The sequence below is a fragment of the Aricia agestis genome, chromosome 20, assembly GCF_905147365.1.
Source record: "Aricia agestis chromosome 20, ilAriAges1.1, whole genome shotgun sequence".
NCBI classification, from domain to species: Eukaryota; Metazoa; Arthropoda; class Insecta; order Lepidoptera; family Lycaenidae; genus Aricia; species Aricia agestis.
Window position 1 is genome coordinate 5,400,774 of NC_056425.1, and position 25,679 is coordinate 5,426,452.

General features: G+C 36.6%; 1 protein-coding gene across 4 annotated transcripts in view; it reads right to left on the bottom strand.

The window, feature by feature from the left end:
• Window positions 1-25,679, bottom strand: part of LOC121737306 (semaphorin-1A) — a 389,517-nt gene that overhangs the window by 144,134 nt on the left and 219,704 nt on the right. The window lies entirely within an intron of this gene.

Below are 25,679 nucleotides of genomic sequence, written 5' to 3' on the forward strand. Positions count from 1 at the left end.
CTGACGCGATATGCAAATTCCCAAGTTTTGGGGCTCACTCGTGTTCACCAGCTTAATTAGTAGCGTGAGCAGTGCGGAAGTGGATTACGTAATAGACAGTTATTAGTTTCATTCTTATATGTTAAACAGTTGAAGAAAATTTAACGGTTTAAATTGTTGACTAGTAAGGCTGGCCTCACACAGCCGGAATTTCATAATCGGAAATTCATATTATTAATTCAGAAAGACCGGAATACCATACAATATCAGTACACTCCACACACATTCTGTTTTTTTTTATGAAATAAGGGGGCAAACGAGCAAACGGGTCACCCGATGGAAAGTAATTTCCGTCGCCCATGGACACTCGCAGCATCAGAAGAGCTGCAGGTCTTTTAGAGGGCCTTTTAGAGGGAATAGGGTAATAGGGGAAGGGTAGGAAAGGGAATAGGGTAGGGGATTGGGCCTCCGGTAAACTCACTCACTCGGCGAAACACAGTGCAAGCGCTGTTTCGCGCCGGTTTTCTGTGAGAACGTGGTATTTCTCCGGTCGAGCCGGCCCATTCGTGCTGAAATATGGCTCTCCCACGTTAATATTTTTTCAGATTGTGAATTTCATAGATCGATCTGTAAGAATATGAATTTCCGATTATGAAATTCCAGCCTTAAGGACTGTAGATGACGCTCAAGTTCGTTGCGTCAAAATACGATTATCGCGTGGGAACCACATACATTTTTTCGGGATAAAAGTATCCTATGTCCTTTCTCGGGACTCAAGGTACTTATCTGCATACCAAATTTCAGCAAACCTGTTCAGCGCTTTGGACATGAAGAGGTAACAGACAGACGACATTTATATTAATATTAGTATGGAAGTATGAATGTTAAAGTTAACAGCTGAAAAAATTTTAAAACGTTGAAAAGTTAGACACCACACTTGCTTCCAAGCGAGAAATCATATTTAGTGTTGTAATTAAAAAATGCACGGTTTTAAATACACAATGATCTAGCCAGACCGTTTTTCTTCCCTAAAATTCATGTATACCTAAATTCATTAAAATAATACTGTTACACATTTTAAGATAGAAAAAAATATGAGCAATAAAATTTTTAAACTAATTTTTGAAAAGTTTTAAAACATTTTATTATAAAAAAAAAAAAAACAATTTAGAAAAGCCATCTTGTAAAATAAAAATGTATTTACGTTAACTTTTGGATGTACTAGATCCATTTAAATATATAATTATATTAAATCATAACTAGTCTTTAACACCCAAGAAATGGTAAAAGAAATAGAGGAAGACAGTTCCGGAGGTGGGAAGATAAATTAAAAATGACAGCAGGAAAAACTTGGACAAGGACAGCGCTAAACAGAATATTTAGAATGGAAAGAAATGGGGGAGGCCTTTGCCAAAAAAAAGACAAACATACCGAGTCTATGGTACTACTGACCCGCTAGAGTCAGTGGGATAAGCTAAAATAAAAATCAACAAGTCTGAAAAATAATGAAGGCTATAAATAAATAAAATAATTATTATGGTTGGGTTGCATCAGAGGCGCGGTTAAAGTTAAAGTTTAAGTTATGGTTATAGTTAAATATGGCGTCGTTTAACTTTAACCTTAACTTTAACCGGAGAAATTCACAGATGTCAGTTGCGTATAATTTTTTTATTGAAGCTACAGGTAACGGGATTGAGGGTATAAAAAATTGAATAATCCGTAAAAATCGACAGGAAAAATATAACACCGTAAAACATAGTAAATTTTCAGATATACGTATGAGCGGAGGTTAAATATGGCGTTAAAGTTACAGTTATTATTAAAGTTAGTTGGTGCAACACAACCTAAAAGTCTTTAATAATTTGGTTTTTCTTTAGGAAGTCACAAATTAAATGCTAATTGCTAACGTAATACCATTGATACGGCAATCATTTGAAACCATAAAAATACCCACAAATTATATTCCTCGTTTCTAAAGATAATAATTATAGTATCTAAAGTAACGATAAGTCATTTTCCTTAGAAAATAGACATGGAAGCTTGTATAATAAAATGTTATATAATATTATTGCCCGTTAAATTAAATTATGGTAACAGTCAATTTAAAAATTGCCTTTATGTAAAAAATTATATTATACGATGACGCCGCAACTCCGTTGCGCCAAAACTCCTTTATCGCGCAGGAACCGTGCATTTTCCGGGATAAAAAACTATCCTATGTCCTTTCCCGGGACTCAAAGTATCTCCATACCAAATTTCAACAAAATCGGTTCAGTGGTTTGAGCGTGAAGAGGTAACAGACAGACAGACTTTCGCATTTATAATATTAGTAAAGTATGGATATTACGATGTCGATGGTTAAAAACCCAATAAACCGAAAAAAGCAATATTCCGATACAACATAACTTTTCAATTACTCTAATACGAATAAATCGGCGTAAGTCGAATTCCGATATTTATGTTGCGATGTGACAAACACTGATATATCAGGCCATATTAGGGGCCTCCAGACATAATCTTGACCGATAAGATGCCATTATATTTATTGCCGACCACCCAACGGGGGTGGCGGCAGTGGCGTAGCTAGGTAACCGAGGACCCAGGGACCCAGGCCCCGACCAGAGGCGACGCAACTCGCAAGACGTAAAATGTATGTGAACGAGGCCTGATTAGAGGCGTATTTGGAAATTTGACGTGCCTTTAACTTATTTAAGTTAAATCTAATCAATGCTTACTATCTGAAAGAGAAAAAAAAAACAGCTTCAAAACATCAGCAATTCTTAGCTTGTAATTGAGAGGTTGAGGGACCGCAAAAGCTCGGGCGCGCCGGGTCACCACCCTACCTTACTATGCCACTGGGTGCGTGGCCACGTTAGCCTCCAAAGCGGGCGCTATTACCCCAAGTGTGGGCACAGTTGCCCCGACATAAGCCGAGGGGGGGTATTAAGTGTTTCAATGTCAATTGTAATGCATTATACATGTACGCAGTACGCAGTATTTGAATAAAAGACTAGTGGAATCCGCAGTCTTTGTTGGGAGACAAGAAACAGGGCATGGCATAATAAACTTATATATTTAAATCATATAATCCTTTCAAATACATTCCAAACATTGTGTCACAAATTTTATTCGAATATTCTAAAATCGATTTTAAGTTTAAAACGGGTAAACACTCGATACATTCCCGTCTGAAACCCTTCTATATAAACCCATATTATATCGATTAATCGTCAAACGCTTTGAGTATCGAGTTTAGTGATGTAGCAGCCGAGTGTGGTTTGTACGACCACGTATTAGAGTAAATACTAAATACGGTTTATTACGGTTATAACGTATATTGCTACTTGAGTTATGTAAGCTATCGAATTAGACTCATAGTAAATAAATAATCAGGGCGAGCGAAGCGAGCCCTAGTATGCCCCACAACCTGAACATTTTGTGGTACACTTTACGGAAAAACTATCACGCCTATTGATTTGTGCTTTAAGAGGATTCCACACCGCCGTTTTTCCATACAAACGCTGTCCCCTGTTTCCTCCCTGGATAATGCCGGTAGAGTTATGATTTTTTTCCTGAATATTTATGGCCACTATTAGCATGTCCCTATGTTTTCCTTTTTTTCATAATTTAATTATTAAAAAAGATAAGAACGTCCAAAAACCCAAAAAAATGGCCGGATTTTCCTCTGTGTTCAAACACCCAGAAAACAAAACTGGCTAGAATATACAAAAAAAATAAAATATAGGAACACAGCTCAAGCCTTGCTTTAATTCTTAATGAAAAAATTACTTAAATCGGTTAAGTTTTGGAGAAGGAATCAGCGGACAACGAATCGAAGATTTTCTGTTCTTTTATTAGATCTTTTGTCGTGTTGTCTCTATCGCGCTCTGCGGTGGGAGACTTAAGATTGGAGAGACAGCAATACATTTTCAAATACTTATTTTCAATTTCTCTTGCCCCTGGTGTATCCTCTTAACACAGTAATTTTTATTTATAATAGCTATGTGTATCAGTCAGTCAAGGTGTGACGACGCGAGCCCTCACAAAGCTCGGCTTTTAGCTAGTAATATTATGAGACAGAGTTAGTAATTTATTGGAGAGTAGATGACGCCCGCAACTCCGTTGCGCCAAAATTCGTTTATCGCGCGGGAACTGTACATTTTCCGGGATAAAGTATCCAATGTCCTTTCCCGGGACTCAAAGTATCTGCATACCTCAGCAAAATCGGTTTACCAGTTTCGGCGTGAAAAGTTTACAGACAGACAGGTACACTTTCGCATATTTTACGTGGGAGAGCCATGCTTCGGCACGAATGGGCTGACTCGACCGGAGAAATACCACGTTCTCACAGAAAACCGGCGTGAAACAGCGCTTGCGCTGTGTTTCGCCGAGTGAGTGAGTTTACCGGAGGCCCAATCCCCTACCCTATTTCCTTCCCTACCCTCCCCTATTCCCTTCCCTAAACTCTCCTATTACCCTATTCCCTCTTAAAAGGCCGGTAACGCACCTGCAGCTCTTCTGATGCTGCGAGTGTCCATCAGTGGCGACGGAAGTTGCTTTCCATCAGGTGACCCGTTTGCTCGTTTGCCCCCTTATTTCATAAAAAATAATAATAATAAACTATTGTACAAACAGCGAATCAAACTCAAACTCAAAATTTTTTATTCAGAATAAATTTTTGCAAATGTTCTCTGAAAGTCTACATGATGCCTACCACCGGTTCGGGAACTAACCCGGCGAGAAGAAACTCGCACGGGGCCCACTTTTTTACCAAAAAAGTGAGAAAAAAATCAAGGCACAACACACAAAAACTCACGTGAAAATTGTATATGAAATTAATCTGTGCCTTGTTATTTTAGTTACGTCGTAGTCGTCGGTAAATAATCACTTTTTAAGCTTACTTACAATACGAAAAAAAAACAGCAACATACCTGTAACACAAAAGAAAATTAATTAATTTAAAATCATGTCTGACACATGTTTTACTGGATTGTTAGTAGTGCTACTCTTTAAAATGTAATTTTAAAGCACTTATTAAAATACTAAAAAGACTATAAAAATATAATTAAAATTTCCATTAAAGTATAAAAATTCAATAGCTAATTTCAGCGTCAAAAGAATAACAAAACTGTCTCAGCTTAAAACTCCAGACTTGTCAAACTATTGCTCATTAGGGCCACGTTTTAAAATTCAATTTCACCAATTATTAATTCTTCCACGGTATAATGTCATTAAAAATAGTTGGGAAGTTTGAAGCCGGATTCTTGGGAACTTTAAACGATCCCACACTAATGAAGATGATCGAAAGAACTGTTGCAAATTGCCCGTATTCAGAGCTGTTTCATTAAAATACCTTTTAACCGACTTTGAAAAAAAGGAGGAGCTTTCTCTTAACAGGCTTTGGGCCACCACAGCCACCATTTTTTTAAATAAAATAAGGGGGCAAACGAGCAAGAACGGGTTACCTGATGGAAAGCAACTTCCGTCGCCCATGAACACTCGCAGCATCAGAAGAGCTGCAGGTGCGTTGCCGGCCTTTTAAGAGGGAATAGGGTAATAGGGGAGGGTAGAGATGGGAAGGGAAGGGAATAGGGGAGGGTAGGGAAGGGAATAGGGGAGGGAATAGGATAGGGGATTGGGCCTCCGGTAAACTCATTCACTCGGCGAAACACAGCGCAAGTGTTGTTTCACGCCGGTTTTTTGTGAGAACGTGGTATTTCTCCAGTCGAGCCGGCCCATTCGTGCCAAAGCATGGCTCTCCCACGTATATTTTATATTGAATTATATAAAGCAGAACTAGAGTTAATGGCTAAATACATATAAATTCGTCAAATTTAATTTCTCATGGAAAATGTACACGTTTCTAGAATAAAAACTATAAACAATAATTAAGTATTTAAACTACAGACAATTGATAAAACAATATAAGACACACATAAAAATGGAAATAATACATTAAACGCATCACCGGCCCGGCCTCTCATAGAAAACAAGCAATGGAACAGCAAAAAATGTAAAGGGCGTAAGCGACAAAATGGTTTTTGTCGCGTAATTTTAAAACCATAAATACATTTCATATAAGCTATGGGCAAATTAAAGTGTATGTTTGAACCAATTTATGTACAAGTTTTGGAAGCTTAAATCACTCTCCTTTGTTGGCAAAACAGGAATACCTTTTTTACAGAAATCTTTTTGATTGATTATTTTGTGTTGTAAAAGTTGACCAATAGTGTTATGCTATGGGTAATTCAAAGACAAGGACATGATGAATACTGATAATGAACTCTAATTTCTTAGCTTTAGTCATCGCTGAGAAAAATCGATATCGCTACTACTAATAATAATAATCTAATGTAATCGCTATAAACACATTAAGATTGTCCGTCTGTAGGTCTCTCCAAGTTAGTTAATGTAGAAGTTTGTTGTATGTCACGACTCACGAGTCAGGAGTCTCCGGCTAACTATCTAATGGATATCAGTTAATACTTGCTGACTTCTTACCAACTGAACCTAATCGGAAAAGAAAGTTTTAAAGTGCATCTATTGCAATCTACTTAATGAAGACGAAGAAAGAACTAAAGTCAAAACTTAAATATCAATTATTACTTAGAAGACCTGTGAACTTAGCATATTTACAACATGTTTTTTAAATTAGCCAATGCTGTCTCACTGCTGGGCAAAGGCCTCCCCTAGAGTCTTCCATTTTTGTCGATCCTGCGCCACCGTTGGCCAGCCCGGCTAGTATCCCTCCAGCTCATCGCGCCATCTCTTCCTTGGCCGGCCACGGTTGCGTCGTCCGTCTTCCAGTACCCACTCGGTCGATATCCTTGCCCAACGGTCAGAGTGCATGCGGCTTATGTGGCCAGCCCAATCCCACTTTAACTTGGCCGCCTTAATTCCTACCTAGCTACGTCTTTCACTCCGGTTTGTGAGCGCAGTAAGGTGTTTCTAATTTTATCTACAAGTTTTACTCGTTACATCATATCCATACTAATATTATAAACGTGAAAGTGTGTCTGTCTGCCTGTTACCTCTTCACGACCAAACCACTGATGTAATTTTGCTGAAATTCGTTATTGTTGTATTTGTTAAAAAATGAAATAATTATGTTTCACCTAGTTAGTGTATTAAAATACGTACAATTGAAAAATCATTTTTTCTTCCTCCGTATCAATAGACAACGATCGATTTTCACGCACAACTAAAAGAGAAATAGAAAAGCTTGGCAAATTAAAAACCCAATCGAAGGGCAACCAAACCAGACATTAATAAAGAACAATATGAAAACGCTGAAAAAGAAACACGAACTTGGACGCGGACGGGTCGTACAAAAAGACGCAATTTCCGCAACCAATGGCCCGCGAACTGACGGACGAAATTCCCCAATCAACGTTATTAAATGTACTGGTATGATGGATAACGTGACGTAACGCTATAATTGGGTTACGTGAAGTCGTTACTTGGGCTTTGATGGTTCACCAATATCAGGATTGTTTGGTAACGCCTCCGTGGTCTAGTGGTATAGATCGCAGCTCTAGAGTCTCGACTCGGAGGTCGTGGGTTCGATTCCCGCGTTGGAAACATGTTATTTCCAAGTTTGGACAATGCAGGCTGATCACCTGATTGTCTGACAAGTAAGATGATCCTTGCGTCGGATGGGCATGTAAAAAGTCGGTCCTGCGCCTGATCTCTAGCCGGTCGTGTCAGTCTTCCGTCGCACTGGGTTATGAGAGTAAAGGAATAGAGAGTGCTCTTGTGTACAGCGCACACAATTGGGCACTATAAAAATTACTCCTGCGTAGCTGGCCTGGTTTCAATGAAACCGGCCACCGGCACCGAAACCGGTGTGGGAGCTATTATTATAAGGATTGGTAGAATCGAAAAATTTTAGCAAATGATATAATTCTTATGATTCTTACGTATACATCTTTACTCTTTAGGCATAAATTATTGTAATAGTAAAGAACATCCTTTATATTATGCGCTTGGCATTCCGTCTAATTTCGCATAAAAGAAATACATTTCTACAAGGATTTTTAGTGAGTGGTACCGCCGCCATCTTGTTTTGTGTCACTATGTCCTCGCCTTGGTGTTAAAATATTTCATTGAAGTATTTTTTCCATGTAGCCGATGGAACTCGCTCACGTCATGAGTGACAACTGACAGCTGCTTCGCCTATATGGACCATGGTCCAGGACATTATCCAAGTGCCACAAGACCCTTGTAGTACTGTAGTATGCACTTGAAATTTCATAAAACTTCATATATCCGAAAAATAAGACGAAAATTGAATGCAAGCCGAATTTTCAGTTTCTATTCGTCGCAAAATTAGTAATTGCGGCCAAAATTCTTACGTCCCATGTCAAGCCCTCACAAATATGGAATTTAATCTCATCATAGTTAATTACATTACTGTTCCAGCGAACCGAAACATAGGCTTTGGTTGGCTCACATTCGAGTTTATGCACTGCTAGTTTACAAACGAAAATTTTATCCCAAACGATGGTCGGATAATTCGAAAGCATTTTTGTTACTTTACATGTTCAGAGAGATTGGACCTATCTAAATCCATTTGCAAAAGTGTCTAACCTCTTTAAGCTTAAACGGCTAAAGCGATTTTCATAAAATTTTGTATGGATGTATTTTGAGTCCCAAAAAGAATAGTTTTTATCTCGGCAAAATGTCGAGGTAGAACGAAGTTCAGAGCATCATATTATTTTGTTCGAATAATCTTCTTATAAATAAAATTCTCGTGTCACAATGTTAGTTACCGTACTCCTCCGAAACGGCTTTACTGATTTTAACCAAATTTTATATGTATATTCACTAGGTCTGAGAATATTAAGTCCATTAATTGTTGAATAAATAATAGTAAATTATTGCAACTCGAGACTGACGGCGACCATTGTTTGTGCGACGGGATAGCGATGGACGTTGCCATGGTGACATACTTATTTAGCCACTTCAATAAAATAATATGTCTGAAAATCGAAATACTTTGTACGGCAAAACAACGTATGCCGGAACAGCTAGTTTATTAATAAAATACAGTATAGTTTAACGTAATGTATTTTTTAATCAATAACGAACCTCAATACGATAAAAACCCGCAAAAGCAGAAATACTATGTTGAAATTACAAGAAGCTTCGTTTGCTCGCACAGCAAATAATATTCAGCATTATTTGCTTATTTTTCTTTTCTTTGTTTAAATCTGCATTTGACTCGCGTTACCCAGAGGCAGCAATTTTCGAGCCAAATCGAGTGTGAACCGACCATTAAACGTTTTTACCCTCCGCTCTTAAATATTCCAAAAGTCGACGCATCTTGCATTCAAGAAAATTGGAGAGCAGGGTTGCCGCAAATAAAGGATAACGTGACGTCGTTCACTTGGGAAGTTCTTTGGTTTACCAATAATATAAAGATTGCTATTTAAAAGGACATACGATCAGTTGCTTACGTACAAACGTTGAAGCTAAATTTGTTGTCGTAGTAAAAAACAACAACAACACAAAAACATTTTTTCAACCGTGCGTTTTTCGCGTAACTTTCTGCCGTGCACTGTAAAACTCTGGAACGAACTGTCACCAGCAGTATTTCCGGACCTATAGACCTGCAAACCTTCAAGAAAAGAGCGTATTCCCTCTTAAAAGGCCGGCAACGCACCTGCAGCTGCAGCGCTGTCCATGGGCGACGGTAGTTGCTTTCCATCAGGTGATCCGTTTGCTCGTTAAAAAAAAAGATCATCATCATCTTCTATTGAAGAAAATTGGAGAGCAGGGTTGCCGCAAACAAACTCAAGTAATCGCCTCCAGGGTTCAAGAGTTACCAAATCTGGGTACATTTGGCAACCCTGGAGGCAGGCTGATTGGATGTCTGGAGGATAATTTAGGCTTTTCTTTATTGTTAGGGGAAAACAATTTAATTGAAATCTCGGAATGTAAATAAATGTAAATGAATACAGACTAATGATTATAATAAAACACGTTTAGTACTCTAAATGTCGGTAAAATTGTTCTTGGTTTATATTTCTTGTAGTAGTTAACTGGGAAAATATATTCGGTATAATTGATTATGGATATATTTTTGGCTCATATTAATTTAAATATTGACTTTATATTTAAATCCTAATTTACTTCTAATTTTTTTAAAGCATGGCTAGTTACAAAACAATAAAGTTAAGATACCAGTTACAACAAACAACTTAACCCTAAACATACATCGGCAATTCCATGCAAAAATCAACTTGGACAACTAAATTTTTCAATCGAATCTGCAATCCCAGACAAAGGGATCCGAAAATCCACGAGGGTAAGACACGGAGGGTTAGAATCTAATTTACAAATGCACTGCTCTGCTGACGGCTTCCATCGGGCCGTTTTGACCTCATCATGAAAAAAGCGAATTGCATTTGTCTGTCCACGATGCTCTTTGAGGGTTAATTGCAAAATTGATTGGGATCATCACATGTTTTCTGACTTTTTACAAGTTCATTTAATTTACGGCATAGACTGCGATTTTGGACAGGTAAATAATAAGTATGAAGTGGACTACTATTTTTATACTAGATTCTAGAGCATCTGAATCGGCTCACGCACACATAAACGCAATCTAATTATATAAAACTCAAAGGTGACTGACATGGTGATCTATCAACGCACAGCCCAAACCACTGGACGGATTGGGATAAAATTTGGCATGCAGGTAGATGTTATGACGTAGGTATCAGCTAAGAAAGGATTTTGTAAATTCCAACCCCAAGGGGTTCAAATAGGGGATAAAAGATTGTATTTAATAATACTTCTTAACGCGAGCGAAGCCGCGGGCAATAGCTCATCTAATTATATAAAACTCAAAGATGACTGACATGGTGATCTATCAACGCACAGCCCAAACCACTGGACGGATTGGGCTGAAATTTGGCATGCAGGTAGATGTTATGACGTAGGCATCAGCTAAGAAAGGATTTTGATCAATTCTACCCCCAAGGGGCTCAAATAGGGGATGAAAGTTTGTATATAATAATACTTCTTAACGCGAGCGAAGCCGCGGGCAAAAGCTCGTCTAATTATATAAAACTCAAAGGTGACTGACATGGTGATCTATCAACGCACAGCCCAAACCACTGGACGGATTGGGCTGAAATTTGGCATGCAGGTAGATGTTATGACGTAGGCATCAGCTAAGAAAGGATTTTGATCAATTCTACCCCCAAGGGGTTAGAATAGGGGATGAAAGATTGTATATAATAACACTAATTTAGGCGAGTAAAGCCGCGGGCAAAAGCTAGTTATAGATAACTTGAGAGAACATAACCTAATTCTTTTCATGCTTTGTTCTGGCAACACTTTCGACATAATACAGGTGTGGGTTTTTAATGTGTTTACATTTCAAATATGGCTAAACTTGTTCTTTTTCAAAATTTTACTTGTTTTACAAGATTCTCGCGTATAAGTACAATATTATTAGATATTAAAATAATATTCCAGCGATACGAGACTCGTCAGAAGGCGCGAAATGGAACGTAATTGGTCATTCTGTGGGCGCTGGGCCGGAAAAATGGGCCAAATTATACCGAGCTGATGTTTCGTTTGAAAATTACCACTGAAATGGTGTGAAATCACGATAATATGGGAATGTACTTTTGCTATGGACAGACAACTGTGCTTCTTTTATGGACATGCCTTCTGAAATTACTCGTAAGTATGCCTAGGTTCCGAAATAAAACTCAGTATACTGGCCACTGCTCAAGACGGCATGTTACGACGCTATAATTTACTGGTGGGACCAATGTTTGAAATCAATGTTTAATTTAAAAGTGAATTTTTCGAAATTTGGTATAGAGATACTTTGAGTCGCGACAAAGGACAAAGGATACTTTTTATCCTGGAAAAATGAATGGTTCCCGTGCGATAAGCGAATTTTGGCGTAACGGAATTGCGGGCGTCATATTATAATATACACTGTACCTACATCAATGCACTGGCGTATATTTTAGAGCTCGACAAGGCTTTAAAAACCGCCACGTTCATTTAAACTTTAAATGAACGTGACGGTAAAATAAACTAACGCTGCCATCATACAAAAACGTCAATTTTGATAGTTCTCCTTTGCTAGCAGCGCCCCCGCCCACGTTCATTTAAAGTCTTGACGCAATAAGAACGATCGCAAGCAACATTCGTCAGTTTGATAGTTTTGACAATTCGTTTGCTGAATTCATTGAGAGGAATTGCTAAATGCGACTATTTTAGCCACGCTGTAATTACTATGATATTAATAAAAGTAGTAACAAAAATATGTTCACCGACCTCACATAAAATATTAGGGGCAACATTTTGCAGGGGTCACCAAACTTGTCCTCGCTCTGGGTCCAAATTGACTTTCAGAAGTCGTAACACTCAAATCTGTGTATTCCAGTACGTACATTAGCATAATATTTCGTTATTATAATTCAAGCATATCGGCTTATTTGAACTATATTATAAAAGGATGCTAAACAATCATTTTGAAAACAAATTGTTGTAATGAAATTCTCAAAAAACTTTAGAAAGATGCCAAAAAAAAATTGTTTAGTATATATTAATAATAATAGATAGTATTTTAAAAAGATAAAACCGACTTCAATATTGCACACAATTGAGAATTAAAATTCCCTATCTCAAAAACTACTTAGGTAACCGATTTTGATGAAACTTTTCCTAAGTTGAACTATTCTTAGTACAACAAATAAAATAATATAGTAATTCTCTGATCTTTGATAATAATAATAATTTATTGTAAAATTATGATAATTTTAATCTTAAATTTTTGATTACATAAAACCACATATATTTATATTAATTAAAACAACATAATATTGTAACATTACTCTTCTCGAACAGTCGATAAAAATGTCCTCTCCCTACGATTAAAATGGCTGCCAAACTCAAATTACGTAAAGAGTTACGCTCCACAAGTTTACCAATTACTTCACATTATTCGCGGCCCGTTCTGCATTATTCAGTATCTTATTAATATTCAGAAAACATATTCGAGTCTCCTTTCAATTTTTTTCACGCATATGTGCGGGGAATGCCAAAAGCTACATCTTAATCCTGTATCGATGTGGATGTTAACTTATCGATAGTAAATATCGATATGTCGATATCGATGGGGCTAGCCCCTCCCTTATTATTTATTTTATTGTATACAGCAGTCAAAAATCGTGGATGGAAGGAAAATTTAAACTTTATCAATTGTTTTATCACGCGAAACAAAAACTTATTTTCTTTGCATAAAATAGTTCCTTTCCATTAGTTTAATAACTTTTTTATTCATTTAAAATACAATATAACACGATTATATATAACATAACACGATTTCTGGTTTCTCAGGTTTTTTGGACTTGTTGTTAGCCAAAGCGCTAGTGAATAAATAATCAACAGTCAAAACCTCAGAATGAAACATTTTACAGTTCTCGTTGAGTATATTATAGTTCTGATTTCACACGTAAATCCTTGAAGCATTGTTACACAAAATTTCAACCATATAATTAATATCCAAATATTCCGATACGAGCAATACGTAATCATTAGTGATTACACGTCATTTATGAGTATGGCGTAATAACTTTTGTGATTAACGTCACATCACTAAAACCAGGCTGTTGTGAAATATCGAACACCGAAATTATTAATTAAAACAAACCTGCGCTTTGTGATTTATCAACATAATCCGTTGTTCATTTTTATCGATATATTGACATCACTATTATTTACAACATGGCGCACACCCTACACTAGTTTAGGTGACGATGGCCAGTTTCATTGAAACCTGTAGGCCTATTATGAAAATGATCGAATGAGAATGCCGCGTCCTTCTCTATCAACGTCATATTTTCGCCTTTGTTATGCCACTTTATGACATAGATTATAGTCCAAAAATCATTTTCACAGTCAAATTCATTTTTATGACTATTATAGTCCAGGGGTCACCAATTAGCTTCGCTCGGGGTCCGTTTTAAGACATGAAATGACCCTCGCGGTCCACACATTATAAAAAAAAAATAAACAAAGGAAATTACGGAAAATACAAAGGTATTTTTTATAATTATGTCAATGAGAAAAGTAACCATTTTTTGGAGTTTATTATATCTCTCTGAAGTTTGGAGTGAAATATTGATGCAAGCTATAGATATTGACATTAAATCCTGGAGATGTTGAAGTTCTAAACATGCTCGGTCCGCACACAATGGGTCGGCGGTCCGGATGCGGACCGTGGTCCGCCATTTGGTGGGCCCTGCTATGCTCTATGTCATAAAGTGGCATTTTAATTGAATTTTTGTCGATCGCGGCTAGCTGCGGTAAAGATCGGAACGGCACGCGGCACCTTCAGTTTATCTCCGCTGTTTATTGTTAGCGGATGTCAATGGACAAGTTATATGATATTATATTTATTTATTTAAATCGGTATATTATGTTAGTCACTATATATAATTTAATAAGTGATTATTATATTTTAAATATTAATAAGTAAGGTACTTTATTTTGACAATTAGTTAGTTATAAATGGGCGGGAGGATTATTTTCTTCCGTTATAACTTCCTAAAATATCACATTAATTAATATTTAGAATTATGTACTTAACTTATTTGGGCCATTCTTAATTTTAATGTATTTCTTTATGATTTTGCTATATTTGAATTGTCAACGGAAGTTCGTTTCTTTTGTGTAAAATGGTATAAAAGCCAGCCATATTGCATTGATTGATTCATTCTGTAATTAACTTTGAGACATGTAAGGTGAAACTCTGCTCGAATAAATATCGCTCAATGTATAATTCAAGACTTTTACTATACTCTAACTTTATCTATACCTTCGTATTTCTACTGTAACCATGCTACAGGTACTGGTGCAAGGCCGACTTTTAACATGCCCATTGCCCATCCGATGCATATAAACTTTGTAAAGGATGATAGGGTACGGCCTCACCAAAAATCGGCAATCATACAAGTTGGCATAGAAAAAGTTGCTTATAATCAGAAGTGCGTTAATTTATAAGTCCTTCCTTAAAAATTATATCTGTAAATTTATAAGTGTGCATGATTAGCATTATATAAGTCAACCCGTCTGTTCGTTTGCCGTTATTCGAGTCATATTGCAAAGACGCAGTACTCTATAATTTATGTAAGCGCTAGTCAAATCAATACTGTAGTCTGAAAACAAAGCGATTCGGCGAATGTTTGTGAATCGCTGAAAATACTGCCAAGTATCTACGGTTTAATATTTATGTGTTGTTCACTATTCTATGTCACTTTGTGTGATTTCGTTGAAAATAATTTCGTTTTCTGACATTTCGTAGAAGCGAAAACTTGGACGTTTTGTGGTAAGTGCACATTACGATGAGGAAAATGAAAAAAACATTAAAAATGTTTATTCTAAATCGGCTAAAAACAGCACTTTTAGAACGTGTAGATGAGGCCTACCATCGGTTCAGGAACTAACCCGGCGAGAAGAACCGGCGTAAGAAACTCGCAAGGGGTTGGTCGCATTTTATATATTTTTTATGAAAATGCGACCCTTCCCGCCAATCATGCTGAGGCTGCTGCTACATCTTAGATAGATATTCTAAAAAAACATTAAAATTCTAGACCGATTTTTAGATTAGTAGTTCCATTCTCACACCTCGAATTATGTTGCTTCAATCGAATGCTGTCATACTCCTGTGTAAGTCAGCTTACGATCGAAGTGCGAATTAGAATCAGGACCTTCGAATTAAATCAAATCAATTTTATTCAGTTTTTTTAACAACATTCTTTGGGAACGTCCGAACTATGATGCCTTCTACCAGTTCGGGAACTAGCCCGGTGAGAAGAACCGGCGTAAGAAACTCGCACGGAACCAACTTTACGAAAAAGATGGATTTAAACACCAAACCAACAAGCTATAAATTACAAGATCAACTGAAACCTACACCTGTTTTATGATATTAACACTCGAAGTCTATAAATCTTGATAAATAACAGTCAATAAACAGACAAATTAATTTCCAACGTGTTTAAGTAAAAACATCGTTGACGGCTTGAGAAATTAGGTGCTTACTTCGGGTTAGTATGGGATTTACAGGTAGCCACTTAAAAACAAACGTTGTGTTAACGCTGCTAAGGTATAATTTACAACACCGTCGCGATGACAGTGCTAATGGGTCCGCCGTTGAAAAATGAACCCACTCAAATTGAGGTAAGGTTTAATTTCGAACAACGCAACTTTGAGAAATATTTAGAAATCAATACACTAAACGGTTGTTAAACTATGGTAGAACTTTACGGATTTAAATTAAGACAAAGAGTTGAATATTTTACTACAGAAATTGAAGAACGGGGAGTCATCTATCACTCCCTCGTATCGATCGACAGACCTACAAGGATCCATGGATGTTGCATGACATTGTCAAGTAGGTGTGGACTGTGGATGTATTATTATTTTTAACAAAAAATTAAAACCGACTTCCAAGGTAAAAACAATAATAATATGAACTAAAAAGTATTAAATAACTCTTACTCTATAATAATGCCTTTTTCAGAATTCGTCTAAATCTCAACTATTTCTGTACATACTACAGTCTTCATTACTTTGAAGTCGGTACCAGCTAATTTTATCGTGAGTCAATGTCAGAATATCTGAAGCTTTTGGGACTGGTGGGATGGACTCTGCGAATAAAATATAATAATTACTTTAATATTAAATGTAAATACAATCGATAATAAGTTTTTTTAACTCCACTTTAGTTAGATATTTTTTTAACTCCAAAAATACTTGTAATAAGATAAAACTTCTGCGTCCAAGTATAATATATTAAGACGTCGGCCATTTGCAAAAAAGCACTAAGCACTTGTAAGTGTTAAGATAACACGTTATGTTTAGGGTTCGTTACAATAAAACCGCTGTAATGTTCTCACAAATGCAATTTTCGACGATAAAATGCATATGGTCCATTAGAGAAGCAACGTAAACCTGTAGGGGGCTTTTACATTCACACTTAAGGTGATTGGGGTGTGAATATGTGTGCACTACAAGTACATACACACCCCACCACATATTCAGTTTTAAGTTTGTTCCTGTTATGCGTCTATGTGTAGCAAAATTGCAGAAGTTCTAGGATTGAAAATATGGTCAATAACGATGGATCAGAAATGAAAATCTACTTAGAAATAACCGCTTTTTTTTTTTTTGGGAAAGTAGGAGGGTTAAAATAAACATAAAAGTGATACAAAAATTCTTTAGAAGTTACAATAGCTAGAAATTACGACACGTCAAACTTGCAACACCTCTTTTGGCCGCACTGAGACATTTGATGCGGGCTCCACACTCGCGGCGCGAATTGCGGCCGCGATTCGCGGATTCTACGCGCCGTGAACACGATGCGTACAAATACGAAGCCGCGAAGCGCAAACACGAAGCAGCGAAACCCTCCACACTCGTGGTTCGCGGCCTTCGCGGGCTTTCGCGCCGCGAGTGTAGAGCTCGCATGATAATGATTAAACTTCAATTTAATGAAGAGTTTGACAGATAATGTCTGGGGCTTATGTCAAAATCTTCATGTAATTACAGTTACCTAATTAATCACTTCATCTCTGAGTGCGGCAGTTAGAGGGTCAAAATCAAATTATGATTTTGACCCCTTTTTCTAATGGACCGATAGCGCTAAGTTTTCGGGTTTAAAAAATTGTAAAGTTACTTATAAATTTTTGGAACGAAGTTCCTTATCGCGCGTTCGACGTAAAGAAGGCTAGACAGAACGATATTTTTGACCTCAACACTTTTTTATTAGTACCTGCGTACCAGAGGGCGTTGATAGTATTTCTGTGCGTCAACTAGATGGCGTTTTTTGAGAAAAAATAGTGAGGCATTGTTAATATTCCTGGGCGTCAATAATTTTTTTGAGTGTATATGTAGGTATACAGGTTTTTTGAACATAAGAAATAACTTCGTTCCATTCGTGTGTCCCTTGATACCTCTCAAGTTTTTTTCGTATAGTTTCAGGACCAACAGGTGAATCTTAAATATGATTTTTTGTAATTTTCGACACTTGATTTTTAACAGCCAGCTTTATTAGTAGTACTAAAAACTACAAAACTTGTTTTACTCAAAATGCAGAATTATCTAAAGCGACACAAAGGTTAAAATAAGCGTTTTAGGCATCACGTGTATATACAGGCTAATCCTATCGGCCTAAAAGCAGTCGTATAAAAGTAGCATAAAACATTGGTTCTATAAATGAAGAAACAATGGGTTTCTTCATTCAAAACAAATATATTTTCACATAACATTAACTAGATAACAAATAAGTTTAATGATAGGACAAGACGAAAAGGCTTGGGAGATTAAAAGCCTTTGTCTGGGCGACACGAGAAATCGTTTGTAAAGAACCCTCATTTACTCGTGTGAAAGGAAATTCGTATACATATAATAAATATGTTTTATTTTCTGTTGTTTTTCTATACATGGCCCTAGCCATCGCCATATTTCTACGCGAAAAATATGCCAATATGCCATTCTTATCACCTTGATGAGTAGCAGTCTTCCACCGTGCATTTTTCCACTTAAAGGTCGGCAACGCACTTACAACAGCTCTTCTGATGTTTCCATCAGGTGACGTGTTTGTTCGCATGTCCCATAATTTCATATAAAAAGTCTATCAATTTATTGCTCCAAAATCACGCGGAAACCAGTCATTTGTCCAGTCCGTAATACCAGGTAATACTAACTATCCTGTCCTTTTCCAGGACTCAAAGTATTTATAAATTTTATCTGAGCCGTTTAAGCGACATCAACTTAAGCATCTGTTCAGACAGACACACTTTCGCATTCATATTATTGTTAGTAAGGAGAACTTCAGATAATATAAATTTCCCTTAGGCCTTACGCAATACACGTATAGGATTTCCAAAGATTTCGCACATTTTGTAATGACAGTAAAATAGACAAGGTATGTGTCTTTGTTAGAGAGGGAACATAAAATGTATTCAATATCACCATCAAGAAGACCGATCAGCATAAAAACTAGTATTCTAGAAGAAGAAAATATATTTGCTTGTTTGTGTTGAATGGGCACAGAAATATACAGGATCGATTATGACGAAAGACACAGGCGTGGTATATAATACTAGACGTTCCGTGCGGCTTCGCCCTTGTAAATTAGATATTTCATAGACAAATTAGTCCACAAAAAATAGCCTATGATCCTTCACGTGGTTTACTTCTTATTTGCGTCAAATAACAAAAAATTGATCCAGTAATTCGTGAGATTTTTCCACATTTTCCTCTATTTCTCCGCTCCTATTAGTCTTAGCGTGATAAAATATAGCCTATAGCCTTCCGCAATAAATGGGCAGATAGCCCATTTATTGAGGAAGGCTGAAGTCTGTCTCCAGACTTCAGACGGACAGACATCGAAGTCTCAGTAATGGGGTCCCGTTGTTACAATTTGGGTACGGAACCCTAAAAAAGACTTTTTAATAGAAACATTATGATATATTTTTTGAGCCTCGCCTCGCTTGGGTCATAATTTTAGAGGCATAAATAAGTGTACATAAATAATGACGTGAATTTTTCGGTGTTCAAAGTTTAATGGCGTAAGAGCTGTACATAATATACAAGTCCCGGGTAATCCCCGGATTTAGCGTCATTAACGCTGACGTAACAGCGATATATCTCTGTCCCTTTTTTAATCCGCCGTCTCCCTCCCTCGTAAATCTAAAATGTCGATTCGGACAATGTTTGCTTCCGCTGTCCTATAAATTAATGATCTTTGTTGATGGACTTATTTTGGAGATTTTTCGAGTTTTTTTGGTGTTAAAGTCAAAATGTTGAATCGAGGCGCAAAACTTAATTTTAAATGCCAATATTGTTTGTTCCGAAATTCTTCTACAGCTGTAGATATTTACAGGGTGTAACAAAACTAAGTGATAATACTTTAGGGTGTGTATGTGTCTCTTACATAGAGGTCACTGTGAAAGTAGTGGCGCTGAAAGAGCAATTTTTTAAATATTTGTATGGGGGAGCGCCCCAGAGTCATGTCTTTTCCATACAAAAGTAAAAAAAGTTACTTTTTCAGCGGTGCACTTTCACAGCGAACTTTATATAGGTGACCTGTACACACCCTAAAGTAAGTATTGTTACACCCTGTATTTTTAAAGGTTTACATACGAATTTTATCTGTCTGTCTGTCTATCGTTACCGGTTATTATGTAATACACAATTTCTCTCCAAATATTGAGCCGTTTATAGTTTTTAATCATCTGCATACCAGACTTGGCTTTGAGCGGCGTTATTAATTCCGTTAGCCACCGCTTAGACCGACATATTTCTAGCAAAATAGACAAATCATCTTCAGCTTAAGGGGGCGACTAACCCTAAAGTGTCGATTTTATAATTCATTTTTATATTCGTTTCATTTTCTAAAATTAGATACTGGATTATATTTCCGAGAATTCGATTTGAGCAAAAACACGATATCTCAAAATTTTCTCGATAGAAAAAAATCACAAAGCTGCATCTAATTTTCACGAATTTTTCATTTATTGCCATAACCGTGCATTGAACTAAGTTAATATTTTAACACAATGTATAAAATTCTATCATTGAGAGATCGGCCTAGCGGATTTTTAAAATGTTGTATATTTATCGAGTTATTGAGAAAAAACTAATTTGGCGATGAATCCGCGTCATTCTTTTTCACCTGGCATATGAAAGACGGGCGTGAGTGTGAAGAGAGAAGGATGTTTGATTTTTGGGGTTAGTCACCCTCTTAAAACATCTAAAAATAAAAAAGAAAGAAGGTACAAACGTCTAGTTTGTCACGCTCAAACCGCTGAACGAATTTGGATAAAATTTGGTGTAGTTTATAAGTAGTGAAACTAACTCAAAATTTGCATAGAATCATCTTTTGTTTGAAACATACAAAAAGAAAGAAAGAACGAAAATACGTCTAGTCTGTAACGGACAACGGTAATACGTTGGACCAATTTGGATGAAATTTGGTGTGATTTGTAGTAAACTAACTGCCAATTTTCTTTTCAAGAAGCCGGATCATTTCGTTTTGAACTTCCTTTCTTCTTGAATCTTTGAAAGCCAGCATAAATGACTAGCGGGGCTAAAATGGTCGCATTTAGCAATTCTTCTCAATCAATTCAGCAAATGAATTGTCAAAACTGTCAAACTGACAAAATATGTCAAATTAGTACGAACTTGTAGACATGAATTGCAAGTAGTGTGAACATTTTGCAATTTTAAGAAAATGAATCATATTACGATTCATATTATAATTCTACTAAGCGACCATTTTAGCCCTGCTATCCTTTTGGATCGAAACGATCTTTCGCAATATATACAAATGTAATAAAGTCTAAAGCACCATTCAGGATATTATATATCAGCTGTTTTTTCATTGTGCACAGTTTGAAAGACCGAAACTTGGAAGTTGGAACTTAATAAATTAATTTCTAAAGTACTTCCATTGGAATTTGAGACAATAGACGGTCGATCAATATCATCTCAATTGGGATTTTCGGCCACAAATCAAAGAACTAAGAGCACAAAGATAAGACACGCACAACTTTATGAGCGCTCGGCAAATGAAAAAAAATCGGCCAAGTGCGAGTCGGACTCGCGCACGAAGGGTTCCGTACCGTTATTGAGCGAAAGTTGGCAAAAAATTGTGTTTATTGTTTGGGAGCCCCCCTTAAATATTTATTTTATTTTAATTTTATTATTAATTGTTAAAGTACAAATATAATTAAGAATATTGTGAGTATTTCAAGTAACTACCTATTACCATTATTAATTACGAGCAAAAAAGGAAAAAAAATCACGTTTGTTGTATGGGAGCCCCCCAAATATTTATTTATTTTGTTTTTAGTATTTGTTGTTATAGCGGCAATAGAAATACACAATCTGTGAAAATTTCAGAAGGCCAGCTACAGTGATTCTTGAGTTACAGCCTGGAGACAGACGGACAGACGGACAGGCGGTCAGACGGACAGACATCGAAGTCTCAGTAATTATAGGGTCCCGTTTTTACCCTTTGGGTACGGAACCCTAAAAATGACCCAGTTGGTCTAGTTTCTAAGCCTATTCGTTACTCCATACGTAACTGAATTATTACGACTAATCGCTGACATAATGATATTTAATTATTTCACCCAAGTTCACCCAAGTACCAAAAAAATCCTTGTAGGAGTACGTATGTATATAAGAATAAGAAACATTTATTTTGAACATCACAACACAATATTAACAAACAGACGAAATAACAAAGACACAATACAATCAATTTAACATTATATTGTGCGATGCCAAAAACGGACCCCAGCTCAGCATTAGCAGCGAGACGACGAAATGCGATCTTAATATTATTATGAAAGCTATCAAACTCTGAATCAATAAGCCCATAAGTTATAATAAAGTTTCATCAAAATCGGTCACACGTTTTGACAAAAACAAAAACAGGGCAAGAAGGAAAATTGGCTTTCTTATTTATAGTTTTTTGGTGTCAATAAATTTTTAGTACATTGTCAGATTCCCCCATGTTATATGAAAACTGGCTAAGAGTGTTGTCGTCATCTTTGGAGGGGTCCTGTAGGTTTCTATTTTATTAAATGGCACTGAAAATGGCGATATTCGTAATGATATATTCGTAATGGTACGAAAAAGAATTAAGAGCTCACCTGACTCTAAAAATCAAACATCGTCCTTCTCTCTTCACACTCACGCCCGTCTTTCATATGCCAGGTGAAAAAGGACGGCGCGGAATCATCGCCGAGTTAGTTTTACTTGAATAAAAGACGAACTATAATGATTATGAAAAAAGTGTTTTGAGCAAATTTAGGTTTTATCAATACCTTTTTAGATATTAAAAAATATTAAAGAAAAGACAGCAAACTTCGAAGATCTAAGCAAAAATGTGTCTAAAACAAGGTTTTTTGTAAAAAAGAAACTATCTAGCATTTTTTGAGTAATCGTGTTTTCGTCTTGAGCATTTAATCCTTATGAACTGAAGTTACTTGTGTCAAAAAATCAGTTTTCTAGACCTTACAGATTTTGAGGTCTAGGTTAAAGTATGTAGTCAAGTTAGGGTCATATGGGCTCTTAAGTTTGAGACTTTCCGTTGCGTTTAAAAGGTAAAAACAATAATTAATTCTTAGCCTTTAATGCCAAATATTGACGTGCTTGGGAGTTTTGTCTAGAATAGAGTAGTAGTTCGTATCAATAATTTAAAATGTGCTGTTTTGCAGAGACTAAACCTAGCCAGATCTTTTTCTCCGGGATAAAACATCTACATACAAAATTTCATGGATATAATTGCTTCCGTTGCAATATACTTTACATAGATAGTCTCGTTTAAAGATTATTAACATAAAATGACAGGCAATTTCACCGATGGTTCGCTACGGAACCCTAAGCGCATAGAAACAGGGGAACAAATCTCTACTTTGTATCTATACCTACCCATATGCAATCCGTTAGTAGTTATCGCGTTTATGTGGACGACATAAGGACCATTTTAGAAGGTAAAACAACTCTGGACACAACTCACTGCATATTGCCTTGAAAGAATCGTTTCCTTTTGTTCCAACGTTCTAGTGATTTTGGCGAAAACATTCTCTTGTGAGGGTATGTGACACATTTTCCTAGTACCGACGAATGCTCAGATAAATCACGAAGCAAACTTTTCCGTTCGTGACAGCCCTGTTATTTTTTGCTGTGTGTGATCGATAGGTTCCGTAGTTATTTTCTTAACATTGCATAGATTCCTGAAACGTTTTATAATTTAAGTCTGGTAGCTGGATGAAGAGTTACGACTTACATAACGTATGTGTGGAAATGAGGTTACAAAATATGTTTGCGCGTATGTGAATGAGACAAGTAGCAATTTCGGCGACTAGACTTTAATCAAACTTAAAAATAGTATTTTTTGATTGGGCATGACGCCCGCAAATCCTTTGTGTCAAAATTCGCTTATCATGCGAGAACCGTAATTTTTCCCCAAATAAAAGAATGTCTTTTCCCGGGACTATCTCCATACCAACTTTCAGCAAAATCAGTTCAGCGGTTTGGGCGTGAAGAAGTAACAGACAGACACACTTTGAATGACACACGGAACTTTCAAAAATATCACTAAAACTATTTTAACTCAAGAGATATTGTTCTTAAATACATAACGCAATTCTGAGCAAATGAGATCTCCATTCTTCTTAAAGCCTCTAAAAGCGCATCACAATTTCCAAAATGCTCATAAAAATTTCCATATAAACGAAGTGAACTGTACTAGTAGGTACAGCGATAAAGAGCGATTTGGTAAGGGTTCATTTCCGGCGGCGACGGTTCGTTATATTCGGTTATGCACCCCCACTCACCCCGACGCAGTTAAAATTTCATACTTATTCAAATTCGATGGCATGTAGAGAATTTTTAAAATAATATTCCTACTTTAGTCAGGACTGGAAAGTTTTTAAATGAGCCATCGGCGCCGTGACGCTTTGAAGGCATTTCTTTGCTGCTTTGTTGAGCTACATGGAGTAAAACTAAAAAGAAAACATGTCATCAACGCTATAACTAGCGTTGATGACATGTTTTCTTTTTAGCCATTGAAGAAGGACAAAATCATGGAATTAATGCAAGAGAATTTGGAATATTTGGAGAAAACTTTTATTCCAATAAATAGGTCCTACTTCCTATACAGACTTCTTTCAGATTCCGCTTTTCTAAATTTCATCGATTTGTCATGTATGTCAAATACCAGCCTGTCAAGATAATAGCAAAGAAATAAACAAATAGAAAAGGTGATATTTATAAAGTAACTGAAAATGTACAGAAATTCGTACCAACAGGGAATGGTAACAATTTTCTTCAGCGTTGGATCAAAGCCTTTAGCGATATGGGATACACACATGCAGGACGGGTACATATCAAGATTCTTGGACCAGGACATCAAGTCCATGGTACTCGAGATAAGAGGAACCAACGTGAGTACAACGTACATAACATGCCCTAAAGGCAACATGGTGTTGGGGATATCCATGCCATTCCTGGTGATGATAGTAAAGAACCTACGGAAATATTTCTCGTTCGAAGTCACGATACTAGACGAGACGAAGACTCGCAGACGATTCAGAGCATCTAATTTTCAAAGCAACACCCAAATACTACCTCTATGCACCGTCATGCCTATCGGACTAGCCGAGGGCTGGAACCAGATACAGTTCAACTTAGCAGAATTCACACGAAGAGCTTACAAGAAACAGTTCGTGGAAGTACAGAAACTCAAGATAAACGCTAATATAAGATTGAGAAGGGTCTATTTCGCTGAAAGGCTAGTTCCAGACGAGGAGCTTCCACCGGAATATAAGTTATTCTTTCCTTTAGCATCAAAAGCGAAAGGTAAAATTGATAAAGCAAAAGAGGAAAAAGTAAAGCCTCAAGCAGTTGTAGATAAGGAGGAAAGTAAGGCTAAAGTTATTCAGGAAGTAGTAGAAACGCTATGTGGCAAAGGTGAAGGATTAATAAATAGAAGACTCTTGCCGACTAGTCCGTCAATGGAGACTATTCCTAGTATTTAAATATTAAATTGTATACGAATTTTAAGTTTTTGAATACTAAAGTGTTTATAGTTTAAATATTACATCAACTTGTTATATTAGTGTGATATGAAGTGTGTTTTATTT